Below are 14,100 nucleotides of genomic sequence, written 5' to 3'. Positions count from 1 at the left end.
CATTGATTACTTGCAGGATTTCTTCTTCCAGGTTGCTGTTGTGGGCTTAGTTGGGTTCCTTGGTATAGTTTATCTTCGTTTTGTTGGAGTCTGGATCTGAGTATCTGTTTTCTTTATTTCTCTCTGGTTCCTGTACTGAATTGTTATTGGGGGGAAAATGGTTTCCATCTTTTTTATGTCTTCCCATCTTTCCTCTTGGTGCTGTTACTGTCCCTGTATTGTTTTTAATTTAGTATTATGTGGCTTGTAATAGTAAAAATAATGATATCTAGAATGGAAGCATGAGGGGATGGAGAAAGCAAAGAAAGAAAAGAAAAAGAAAAAATAGAGAACCAAAGAAATTAACAGGGAGAGATAGTGTACTGATCAACAGTGAACAAAACAAGCATTCGAGAGAAAGAGAAAAGAAGAGAGAAAAAGGAAAAAAAAATCCCAGGTTCAGATGAAATAAAGTTTCAGTCTTAGTAGTTCTGGTATTACTCCTTCAGCATCCAGTCCTGGTGTTGGTATTTAATCAGTAGCACTGTGGTTGTCTCGCCAGGGTTGGGTCAGGAGACAGCTGTGTGAACCGCAACCTGCTGTTTCAGGCTGCGGCTCAGCTGCTACCTACTGCCAGCTGGCTGCTGCTGCAGGTTTTATTTATTGAAGTTCACTGGGAGGAGCTGTCATACCCACCTACTCCAGCAGGCTTTCTTTATTTAGAGTTCTCCTGGGCTCCTGTTCCTCCCCTTGAGTCCTATAAGCCAGCTAAAGTTGCAGGCTTCGTTTTCAGTGTTCGCACAGGGAACTGCCCTTCCCCAGTTTTCTGGTGGAGCATCTTGCATGTTAGCCACTGTTGCAACCTTTGTTCATATAAAGTTCACTGGGGGGAGCCGCCAAATCCACCTTCTCTTGCAACCTTTGTTTGTTTAGAGTTCATGCAGGGAACTGCCTTTCCCCCACTCTGGCAGAGTGTCCCACTCAGCCTTGTCTACCCGAAGCTCACTAGGGGGAGCTGCTAACCCACCTTCTCTGGCAGGCTTGTTTATTTAAAGTTCACATGGGTGCCTGCCCTTCCCCCTTTCTCCAGAGTGCCCGCCCTCTTTGCTATGTGTCCATTTCAGTTCCTTGTTTTTTATTCAGGTTTTTTTTTTCCCAGGCAGGGGTCAGACTGTCTAGGGAACTATGCTGGTTTATCCCAAGGGTGGCTGTGGGGGTACTGCATGCCGGTTATTTGCTCACCTGTTGGTCTGCATCTCCCTAGCAGGTTAGGAGCTGGCATCTGGCGGTGCGGGAGCCCTCCTGGTTTCTCTGTACAACGTGGCATGGAGAGGCTATGTGCAGGCTGGGGGTTTGGGAGTGTTGGAGGTTTGTTTCTTCTTGGTAGTTTTTCCTGCTAGGTGTGTCTCCAGCATCTTAGCAAGATTTTTGCTTTACAGAGCTCATGCTATCTGCTTCCTCCCTCTAGTTGCCATCTTGGAACCTCTCCGCTTATGTCTTCTCCAACAAAATTGGAGAAAAGGGCAGAACAGTTTCTGCCTGGAATTGAGAGGGGGGGAGAGAGATGGGGTGGGAAACGGGGGAGAAATGGCCCAAACAATGTATGCTCATATAAATAAATGAAGTAAAAAAAGTTCAACTTAAAAAAAAGAAATGTCACATAAATTCTATATTATTAGATTAAAAGGAGTGCAAAAAAAAAAAACTGATGAAGACACAGAAAAAGGCCTAAAAGTAGATCAACTGATACTGTTGATTGTGAAAATGAAAAACTTTGATAAAGCCAAGCATTAGTTAAGTGAGGGAATGAGTAATCTCAAATATTGCTTATGAGAAGTAAATTGACAAAAACATTATATTGGTTTATAAAATAGTAAGTATAATTAACAAGGAAATTATAGCAATCATTAACATTTATATATGTAACAGTATTAAAATAGTGAAAAATATATTATGAATATGAGAAATTTAAAAATTCAGAAACAATGTGAGACTTTCAAGTATTGGTAGGTCAAATTTGTACAAAACATTTTATCTAATAGGTATTAACATGAAACATCATTCCTTAAAATGATGCTGGTTTTCCTTATAGGGCAATTTGCCAGTGTCTGTTAGAATTTGCATTGTGCAAACCTTTTCCCCCAGTAGTTCCACTTCATTCTGTAGATTCAGTAGAAAGAGTGACAAAATGAAGCATTAGTATGAGTATAAAAAAATCATAAAAATACTATGAAATCATAGAAATTATTACAAAGCCTGATGCAGATAAATACATAGAATTATCTAAAATACTTTCCAAAATAACAATTTCAGGACAACACAAACAATATTACTTGCAAAATCCATATGGAAATTAGGAATGAGGAAGAGATTCTTGCCTTGTCAAGACAGGGTGCATTGGTGTAGAGATTATTACAGGGTTAAGAAAGAAAAATATTTTTAATAACTAGTTCTCTATCTCAACAATCCAGGATTTTGTATAAAAATACAAAATATGATAAGTAGAAAGTGCCAATGTAAGTAAGATAGTGGGTCACTTTCTCACAGAGAAAGGAATCATGGCACGTCCTGCAGTGCCTAAGGTGTGACAATACTCAACAATTCCAGGCACCCAGTCATGACTTCTGTGAAATACCACTGATGATCACAGCATAGCCCATGTGAATTATGTTTATTCCATCGGGTTTGAAAACTAATTAGATGTTTCCAGTTGTAAAACTGTATAGTAATAATGAAGAAAGTAAATGAAGCCCATGAGATCTTAATGAATATCTTAGCCAGCACAATGGTGTAGGAATACGCAAATACATAAATTTGTCTCAGTCTCACTGTGTTTTCTCCCACTGGATTTTCAATAGGATGCTAACAAACTTGTGTGTGGCTGTTACGAAGGTTCTTACAGTCTTGTGTTCCAAAGTTTCCTAAGTCCTCTGTAAGTAAACCTGCTCCACAGAGATGAATCCTGTATTCTGTCCTCATCACAATGTTTGACTAGCAGGTAACATTCATTCTTTGTTACTGATGCATGAATGTTCCAAAAGGAAGCTGAACTAGTCTCAGAAATTCCAGACCATTGCTTCTGCTTCTGAAGCAAGTCACTAAATCCTACCTAAATGCAAGAAGTGGGGAATTACACTGCTTCCTAAGTAGCAGTAGTAGAACAAAGCAAACAAATCAAAGCAGTCATCTTTGATTTGTCACAAATAAATCTTTATTCTGTCACTCTTCAATACATCACAGTAATTCAGTCTATAGTATTGCCAGTGCACGACTCATCATGATAATTTAGAGCTTGAGATTTTAGACTACATAAAAAATGTAAAGTCCAACCCCAAATTTGCACTATAAAAAATTCTTAGATGAGGATATTCATTGTTTTCCCTTTCTAGGGACTAGACTGAGATGGAAATTTTTCCTTTCCATTCCCTTTGGCTAGTAAGAGGGTATTTTAAAGAGTGTCATTCCATTGAGGTTAAAGTAAGGATGCTTGCATTTTGAGTAGACTTTGGAGGGAGTGCTTGCAATGTCAGCTCTCCACCCTACTTTGTTGAAAGCCCTCATCTTCAGCTCACACAGCTATGAAAGCACAAAGTCATAGCTGTGGAGTCAGCACAGGTCTCCAGACACTTGGAGTTCTACTTCAGCTTGTTTTATTCATGATCACTTCTTATCCGGTGAGAGTAGTTGGGGAGGACTTATTTTATTGCATAAAAACTCACTTCTGCCTGTGTTATGAACTTTTACAATTAATTAGTTAATTGTCTAATAATTGTGTATATTTGTGGGGTACAACATAATGTTGTTAAGTATATACACTGTGTAAAGATTAAATCAAGCTCCCTAACATGTCTACCACTCATCAAACTCGTGTTTTTTGGAGTGATATCATTTAAAATCTATTGTTTTATTAATATTGAAATATGCAATACACTGTCGTGCATTATGCTGCACAGTATCCCTGAGGAATCTTCCTCCTGTGTAACTGAAGCTTTGTGCCCTTATGATCTTTTGTCCAATGTCTCCCCATTTTCCATCTCTTACCCTCAACCTACCATCCCTGATACTGGTTGCATGGCCCAATTTGCTTCTGATGCTATCTTTGGGACAGCGTGTGCTTCCTGCTGGCTGTCATGGCCTATGATTGCTATGTGGTATCTGTTCCCCTCTGTTCTACTCCACCCACATGTCCCACAGGGTCTTCATCATCTTACTGGTTGTTTCTTAATTGCATGGGTGCTTGAATGTTCCATCGTTTACCAGCTGTTTATTGAGCCTGACTTTCTGTTGACCAAATAAAATCAATCATTTTTTCTGTAACCTGCCACCACTCATTAAGCATTCTCGTACGTACATTGCTGAAATATTTCCTGACATCTCAGGGAGGTCAGTCATTATAATTATACTGTTCACCGTTGTAATTTCTTATGTCCACATTCTCCACTCCATTCTAAAGATGCGCTCTATTGAGGGAAGGCACAAGGCATTCTCCACCTGCACTTCCCACATCACTGCAGCCACTTTGTTTTATAGGACAGTTACTTTTGCTTATGTCATACCAAAGTCGAGCCATTCACCTGGCTATAGTGAAGTGTCTGTGCTCTACACTGTGGTGAACCCTATGTTGAACCCCATGATCTACAGTCTCAGGAACAAGGATGCAAAAGAGGCCATAAGGGAATTGATGGTGAGAACATATTCCTTATTTTGAAAGAAATTCAATGTGAATCCAGAAATTGTAAAATTATGGTTCAGGGAACATATGTGACACCTGTTTATGTTGTCCAATAGTTTTATTTTATGTGAAGAAGTGTCTTAAATGTATAGTGCCAGTGTGTTGACTAATGCCACCTTGAATTTAACCTTTCAGAGTCACAAAATAAAATGTCATTTTCACAAATATCTGCTGTACATATTAATATGTACAGATCAGGATTACGATACCTGGGGAACATAATTTCATTTTTTCTCTCTTCTGCTTACAATTTAGTGAGTCTTTGATTGAAGGATTTTTTAATCCTTCAGTTACATAGTATATATTTTAAATGTTATTTTTAAATTAATATTTCGGAAAATAGAATGTGCTAATAGCAATGGAATTGATGACACTAATGACAGCCCACGTCAGTTTCTCTGGAAGATTCAGTCTCTCTTATACAAGATTATCAAACTCTTTGGAAATAGTGAAACTATATATTACATACATTTCAATGGAATTGAAATAAACTATTTTTCAAATCTATATTCTTATTGATTTTTTATTGAGGTTTGTCAACAGCTTACTATTATGTTTTTATAATATTTTATTTTAATTCCTTCAATTTTTATGATGTCTATATTTTGAAGCTTATTGGTTTTGTGGAGCTCAAATCTGTTCTGTGTTGATACATGGGCTAATCAAATGCTTCATGCTGTCTGCCTTGGCCTACAATTGCTATGTGGCCATCTCTTCACCACTGCTCTAAAACATGTCTCTCTGAGTATGCCTTCCTTACTCGGGGTTTCCTTCTTAGGTAGTTGTGTAAATGCTTGGGCATTTACTAGCTGTTTATTGAGTCTGTCCTGTGGAACAAATCATATGGATAACTTTTTGCGTGATTTCTTTCCACTTCTGTTCACTTAGCTCAAACTTTCCTGCTCATATGGCTCTATTATTGAAATATTCCCATACATCTCTTTTGGCTCCATCATTGTGGTCATGTGCTTTTCATTGCTCTCGCTTACATCTACATCCTCATCACAATCCTGAAGATGTTCTCCACTGTAGGGTAATAAAAGGCCTTCTCCACCTTCATCTTCCACCTCACTGCAGTCACTCTCTACTATGGAACTATTACCTTGATTTATGTGATGCCCAAGTCCAGCTACTCAGAAAAGCACCTCAGATGTATGTCCTGAGCTATAGTCTAAGGAACAGAGATGTTAAGGGGCCCTGAGAAAGGCAACCATCCTGTATTCATAGGGTCTAGTCTTTGAGTTGAAGATGACCTATAAAGCTTTCATTATCATTATCACACTTAGGACCTACCATTGATTGTTTAAATTAAGACAATATGTTTGTTCTAATTATCTCTTTTAAACAATTGGGAGACACTATGAGATCAGTTATACTGATCACAGCAACCATCACTGCTGTTGAACTCATGCAGATGCCAATTTCCTTTATTTATTTAGTGAACAATAATTTGCATTTACTATGTACCAGGTCTAATTCTAAACGTTTTACATCTTTTATTCATCTAATTCTTATAACAACTCTATGACATGGTCCTATTATTTCTTGTTGAAAATAAGTAACCTGAAATCAAAAGACAGGAAGTAACTTGCCCAAAGTGATGAAGCTGTGTGGGACCACAATATGAATCCAGAAAGTTTGATTCCAAATCCACCTTGCTTTTCCATTTAACTTTCACAATATTCTATGTGAATAGCCTGTGACAATAGTCCTGTGGTTCAGGAGATTATAAATTTCCAAATTACAGAAGGGAAAACCGGGTTATAGAGAGTACCAGTAGTTTCTCCAGATAGATGTGTGTCAAGTCCTCTGTTTAAAGACTCCATTCAGCTAGTCTATACCATACTACAATGACTCTTATGGCTTTAGCACTATTTCTGAGGTAGAGGATTTGTACTGTATGATCAAGCCTTAGCTAGAACTTTGGATCGATGCTTAAAACAGTCTTCACCCCCACATGGTTTTAGTGGTAGAGATTTAGTAACAAGGATGAGGATAGAACTGGATTGATTCCCATCTTTAGGAATTCAGGTCTTGACATCATGATCACATGATTTCACTGGAAGTCTATCCATATTTATGTGTGCATTAAAATATACATAGTCCCATTTCCATAATACAACCTTATTTGTAGTATTTAGAATGGTATCTCTTTTCTTCTAAACATTGCAGTTAATGGATTGGTGATAATCTTTGTTCCACTGGTTGTAATCTATAAAGAAATTAGAATTCATGGAAAAAAGTAGAAAACTTTTTCAGAGATCACAGGGAATGAATATGGAGAATCATTGAGTCTCCTTCACAACACTGCAATCAGACTGGAAAGGAAAAGGAGAGATTTTCTGGAGCCCAGGACTCCCAACTCAAAGATAAACTCCCTTAATCTCAGTGTAATGCTTGAAAAAAGTGAGAGTTGTGAGACCTAAAAAGCAATTTTTTTACCAAAAGAAAAATATTTTAATATACCATTAAGTGAAACATGGAAAATATAAAATAGTATTGCATTTAAGGTGGAAATGTAAAACAATATCTGAAAGGTAACAAAGATAAATTAAAACTTATGAAATGATTAATAATAGCCTATGGCATATTCTGTTTTGAATTTCACTCTGTTAATACTTTTCTCAAAAAAAGAAACATTATAAATTAAAACTAAATTAAATATTACATGGAAAAAGGCTTGATACATACTGGCACTGGATATTCTGCCTGCGATTTATGGACGAAAGAGCTATAGTCATGCAAAAAGTCCCTGTGACCTTGGCAAGACCTCCTCCTCCAATGAAGAATCTTATACCACAGAGAGAACCCAAGGGAGTGATTTTCCAGTGCTGTTGCTGACTGTTCAGTTCAGGGAGGAGAAGTGGTGACAGATGGTCTCAACCAGAAACAGTTTACAAAAACCCATAAATTCCATGTGAGGTGCACCTCATCCAGAGAGAAACTATTGGAAGCAAAACAGACAGATTTAGAGCAATTAGAGAGAAGGTATAGTCTGTGATGACTCACATGGTCCAACTTCCATGAATGGATCATCTACTAACAACAGTCTCTGATTAGTCTCAAGATAGAGTAGATAAGAAAGAGGGTAGATCACATATCTGCAAAATGTGTGCTCTCTCACTGTGTCCACTGCCACCATAGAAGTAGATACTGTGCAACTGAAAGGCAAAAAGTTTCTCAAATTCACATCAACCAGTCCTGTCCAATCTCCTCTGAATTCAGCCTTATATTCCTTGCTCTGTACTCAGCTGCCCTGTTTATTCAACATAACAACATTCACTAGTGGGGAGTGTTTCACATTTTCTCCTGAGGCCCTTTTCCTGGTCTTTATCTTGTGATAAACTTCATATTTGATTTGAACAGATGTCTTTTGCCCCCTATGCACTTATTAGAGTTTGAATATGAACTGTACCCCTCAGGCACATGTGTTGAATTCTTCATCCATAGCTGGTGGTGGTGTTTTGAGAAATGGTGGAATATTTGAGAGGTGGGGTCTACATGGAGAAAGTAAGTTTCTGGGGATATGGCTTTGAAAGTTATCTAACTGGACCAAGGCTCTTTCTTGTCTCTGCTTCCCTACTGCCATTAATTGAAGAACTGCCCCTCCCCCTTCAGCCATGATGTTCTTCCCAAGCATATGGGGCTAAGTAACCATGGACTGAACCCTCTGTAACCATGAGCAAAAATGAATCTTTCTCTCTTAACTTGTTTATGCCTAGTGTTTTTTTCAAAGTGACACAAAAGTAACTAATACAACACTTAACATAACTAATACTAACACAACTTCTGTTAATATAGGGGCAAGAAAACTTTGATAACACCCCAGGTCATATAGAGTAACATAGCAAACACTAGTCTATAACATTTTCAAAATTCAAGAAGACACAAGTTGTCATTTTCTTTTTTTTTTTTTTGAGTTAATAAAATATTTATTGATTTCTTTGAGAAAGTTGAATGATTGCTTCTTTTCTTTTTTTCCTTTTTCTTTTTGTAAATTGTGCTGATGTGGGGGAATACATTGTGGCATTTGCAAAAGTTCTTATAAGATATCAAATATATCAGAGTTGAATTCACCACCTCCATCATTCTCCTTTATCCCTCTTTCCCCCATTCCTGGAATAGTCTCAATAGATACATTTTTCCATATACATACATGTATATACAGTATTTGTACAATATTCACCCCGCCACAACCCTCTTCTGATACCTGCCTCTCTCCCACTGGTACCAACACCCTAGATAGGATCTATTCTTTATAGCACTGTCACTTATTTTTTTTTTCATTTTTCTTTTATTATTCATATGTGCATACAAGGCTTGGTTCATTTCTCCCCCCTGCCCCCACCCCCTCCCTTACCACCCACTCCACCCCCTCCCGCTCCCCCCCTCAATACCCAGCAGAAACTATTTTGCCCTTATCTCTAATTTTGTTGTAGAGAGAGTATAAGCAATAATAGGAAGGAACAAGGGGTTTTGCTGGTTGAGATAAGGATAGCTATACAGGGCATTGACTCACATTGATTTCCTGTGTGTGGGTGTTACCTTCTAGGTTAATTCTTTTTGATCTAACCTTTTCTCTAGTTCCTGGTCCCCTTTTCCTATTGGCCTCAGTTGCTTTAAGGTATCTGCTTTAGTTTCTCTGCGTTAAGGGCAACAAATGCTAGCTAGTTTTTTAGGTGTCTTACCTATCCTCACCCCTCCCTTGTGTGTTCTCGCTTTTATCATGTGCTCATAGTCCAATCCCCTTGTTGTGTTTGCCCTTGATCTAATGTCCACATATGAGGGAGAACATACGATTTTTGGTCTTTTGAGCCAGGCTAACCTCACTCAGAATGATGTTCTCCAATTCCATCCATTTACCAGCGAATGATAACATTTCGTTCTTCTTCATGGCTGCATAAAATTCCATTGTGTATAGATACCACATTTTCTTTATCCATTCGTCAGTGCTGGGGCATCTTGGCTGTTTCCATAACTTGGCTATTGTGAATAGTGCCGCAATAAACATGGATGTGCAGGTGCCTCTGGAGTAACAGTCTTTTGGGTATATCCCCAAGAGTGGTATTGCTGGATCAAATGGTAGATCGATGTCCAGCTTTTTAAGTAGCCTCCAAATTTTTTTCCAGAGTGGTTGTACTTGTCTACATTCCCACCAACAGTGTAAGAGGGTTCCTTTTTCCCCGCATCCTCGCCAACACCTGTTGTTGGTGGTGTTGCTGATGATGGCTATTCTAACAGGGGTGAGGTGGAATCTTAGTGTGGTTTTAATTTGCATTTCCTTTATTGCTAGAGATGGTGAGCATTTTTTCATGTGTTTTCTGGCCATTTGAATTTCTTCTTTTGAGAAAGTTCTGTTTAGTTCACATGCCCATTTCTTTATTGGTTCATTAGTTTTGGGAGAATTTAGTTTTTTAAGTTCCCTGTATATTCTGGTTATCAGTCCTTTGTCTGATGTATAATTGGCAAATATTTTCTCCCACTCTGTGGGTGTTCCTTTCAGTTTAGAGACCATTTCTTTTGATGAACAGAAGCTTTTTAGTTTTATGAGGTCCCATTTATCTATGCTATCTCTTAGTTGCTGTGCTGCTGGGGTTTCATTGAGAAAGTTTTTACCTATACCTACTAACTCCAAAGTATTTCCTACTCTTTCTTGTATCAACTTAAGAGTTTGGGGTCTGATATTAAGATCCTTGATCCATTTTGAGTTAATCTTGGTATAGGGTGATATACATGGATCTAGTTTCAGTTTTTTGCAGACTGCTAACCAGTTTTCCCAGCAGTTTTTGTTGAAGAGGCTGCTATTTCTCCATCGTATATTTTTAGCTCCTTTGTCAAAGATAAGTTGCTCATAGTTGTGTGGCTTCATATCTGGATCCTCTATTCTGTTCCACTGGTCTTCATGTCTGTTTTTGTGCCAGTACCATGCTGTTTTTATTGTTATTGCTTTGTAATATAGTTTGAAGTCAGGTATTGTGATACCTCCTGCATTGTTCTTTTGACTGAGTATTGCCTTGGCTATTCGTGGCCTCTTGTGTTTCCATATAAATTTCACAGTAGATTTTTCAATCTCTTTGATGAATGTCATTGGAATTTTGATGGGAATTGCATTAAACATGTAGATTACTTTGGGGAGTATCGACATTTTTACTATGTTGATTCTACCAATCCATGAGCATGGGAGATCTCTCCACTTTCTATAGTCTTCCTCAATCTCTTTCTTCAGAAGTGTATAGTTTTCCTTGTAGAGGTCTTTCACATCTTTTGTTAGGTTTACACCTAGGTATTTGATTTTTTTTGAGGCTATTGTAAATGGAATTGTTTTCATACATTCTTTTTCCGTTTGCTCATTGTTAGTGTATAGAAATGCTAATGATTTTTCTATGTTGATTTTATATCCTGCTACTTTGCTATAGCTATTGATGATGTCTAGAAGCTTCTGAGTAGAGTTTTTTGGGTCTTTAAGGTATAGGATCATGTCGTCTGCAAATAGGGATATTTTGACAGTTTCTTTACCTATTTGTATTCCTTTTATTCCTTCTTCTTGCCTAATTGCTCTGGCTAGGAATTCCAGTACTATGTTGAATAGGAGTGGAGATAGTGGGCATCCTTGTCTGGTTCCTGATTTTAGAGGGAACGGTTTTAATTTTTCTCCGTTAAGTATAATGCTGGCTGTAGGTTTGTCATATGTAGCTTTTATAATGTTGAGGAACTTTCCTTCTATTCCTAGTTTTCTTAGAGCTTTTATCATGAAATGATGTTGGATCTTATCAAAGGCTTTTTCTGCATCTATTGAGATGATCAAGTGGTTTTTGTCTTTGCTTCTGTTAATGTGGTTTATTACATTTATTGATTTTCGTATGTTGAACCACCCCTGCATCCCTGGGATGAAGCCTACCTGGTCGTGGTGGATAATCTTTTTGATGTGTTGCTGAATTCGATTTGCCATTATTTTGTTGAGGATTTTTGCATCAATGTTCATTAAGGAGATTGGCCTATAGTTCTCCTTTTTGGAGGTGTCTTTGCCTGGTTTTGGGATAAGTGTAATACAGGCTTCATAAAATGTGTTTGGCAGTTTTCCTTCCCTTTCTATTTCATGGAACAGTTTAAGGAGGGTTGGTATCAGTTCTTCTTTAAAGGTCTGATAGAATTCAGCAGAGAATCCATCAGGTCCTGGACTTTTCTTTTTGGGGAGACTCTTGATTGCTGCTTCAATTTCATTTTGTGTTATAGGTCTATTCAGGTGATTAATTTCCTCTTGGTTCAGTTTTGGATGATCATATGTATCTAGAAATCTGTCCATTTCTTTTAGATTTTCAAATTTATTTGAATATAGGTTCTCAAAGTAGTCTCTGATGATTTCCTGGATTTCCATGGTGTTTGTTGTTATCTCCCCTTTTGCATTCCTGATTCTACTAATTTGGGTTTTTTCTCTCCTCATTTTAGTCAGGTTTGCCAGGGGTCTATCGATCTTGTTTATTTTTTCAAAGAACCAACTTTTTGTTTCATTAATTCTTTGTATGGTTTTTTTGGTTTCTATTTCGTTGATTTCAGCTCTTATTTTTATTATTTCTCTCCTTCTATTTGTTTTGGGATTTGCTTGTTCTTGTTTTTCTAGGAGTTTGAGATGTATCATTAGGTCATTGATTTGGGATCTTTCAATCTTTTTAATATATGCACTCATGGCTATAAACTTTCCTCTCAAGACTGCCTTAGCTGTGTCCCATAGGTTCCGGTAGGTTGTGTTTTCATTTTCATTGACTTCTAGGAACTTTTTAATTTCCTCTTTTATTGCATCAATGATCCATTCTTCATTAAGTAATGAGTTATTTAGTTTCCAGCTGTTTGCATGTTTTTTGTCTTTACTTTTGTTGTTGAGTTCTACTTTTACTGCATTGTGGTCAGATAGTATGCACGGTATTATTTCTATTTTCTTATATTTGCTGAGGCTTGCTTTGTGCCCTAGGATATGATCTATTTTGGAGAAGGTTCCATGGGCTGCTGAGAAGAATGTATATTGTGTAGAGGTTGGATGAAATGTTCTATAGACATCTACTAGGTCCACTTGATCTATTGCATATTTTAGATCTTGGATTTCTTTATTGAGTTTTTGTTTGGATGACCTATCTATTGATGATAATGGAGTGTTAAAGTCTCCCACAACCACTGTGTTGGCGTTTATATATGCTTTTAGGTCTTTTAGGGTATGTTTGATGAAATTGGGTGCGTTGACATTGGGTGCGTACAGATTGATGATTATTATTTCCTTTTGGTCTATTTCCCCTTTTATTAGTATGGAATGTCCTTCTTTGTCTCGTTTGATCAATGTAGGTTTGAAGTCTACTTTGTCAGAGATAAGTATTGCTACTCCTGCTTGTTTTCGGGGGCCATTGGCTTGGTAAATCTTCTTCCAGCCTTTCATCCTAAGCATATGCTTATTTCTGTCGGTGAGATGAGTCTCCTGTAAGCAACAAATTGTTGGATCTTCTTTTTTAATCCATTTTGTCAAACGGTGTCTTTTGATGGGTGAATTAAGTCCATTGACATTAAGTGTTAGTACTGATTCCTGCCATTTAGTTATCTTAGTTGTTTGAAGGTTTGATTGTGTGTACCTAACTTGATGTTACTCTCTACTGTCTTGCTTTTTCTTATCCTGTGGTTTGGTGCTGCCTGCCTTTTCATGGTTAAGTTGGGTGTCACTTTCTGTGTGCAGGAACCCTTGCAGAATCTTTTGTAATGGTGGCTTTGTGATCACATATTGTTTTAGTTTCTGCTTATCATGGAAGACTTTTATTGCTCCATCTATTTTGAATGATAGCTTTGCTGGGTAGAGTATCCTGGGGTTGAAGTTATTTTCATTCAGTGCCCGGAAGATCTCACCCCACGCTCTTCTTGCTTTTAATGTTTCTGTTGAGAAGTCTGCTGTGATTTTGATGGGTTTACCTTTGTATGTTACTTGTTTTTTCTCTCTTGCAGCCTTCAATATTCTTTCCTTAGTTTCTGAACTTGTTGTTTTAATGATGATATGTCGTGGAGTAGTTCTATTTTGATCTGGTCTGTTTGGTGTCCTGGAGGCCTCTTGCATTTGTATGGGAATATCTTTCTCTAGATTTGGGAAATTTTCCATTATTATTTTGTTGAATATATTACGCATTCCCTTCGCTTGCACCTCTTCTCCTTCTTCGATGCCCATGATTCTCAAGTTTGGTCTTTTGATGGAGTCGGTGAGTTCTTGCATTTTCTTTTCACAGGTCTTGAGTTGTTTAATTAATAGTTCTTCGGTTTTTCCTTTAATTACCATTTCATCTTCAAGTTCTGAGATTCTGTCTTCTGTTTGTTCTATTCTGCTGGATTGGCTTTCCGTTTTGTTTTGCAGTTCTGTTTCGTTC

The 14,100-nt window shown here is 37.6% G+C and overlaps 2 pseudogenes; both read left to right on the top strand.

Moving 5' to 3' along the window:
* The first annotated feature begins 3,921 nt into the window (after window positions 1-3,921).
* On the top strand, window positions 3,922-4,687 carry LOC109680813 (olfactory receptor 5P4-like; annotated as a pseudogene).
* Window positions 4,688-4,795: 108 nt separating this feature from the next.
* LOC109680812 (olfactory receptor 5P1-like) lies at window positions 4,796-5,874 on the top strand (annotated as a pseudogene).
* The last annotated feature ends 8,226 nt before the right edge of the window (window positions 5,875-14,100 follow it).

This window comes from Castor canadensis, chromosome 1 (genome assembly GCF_047511655.1).
Source record: "Castor canadensis chromosome 1, mCasCan1.hap1v2, whole genome shotgun sequence".
NCBI classification, from domain to species: domain Eukaryota; kingdom Metazoa; phylum Chordata; class Mammalia; order Rodentia; family Castoridae; genus Castor; species Castor canadensis.
This window is presented reverse-complemented; position numbering and strand designations above follow the sequence as displayed.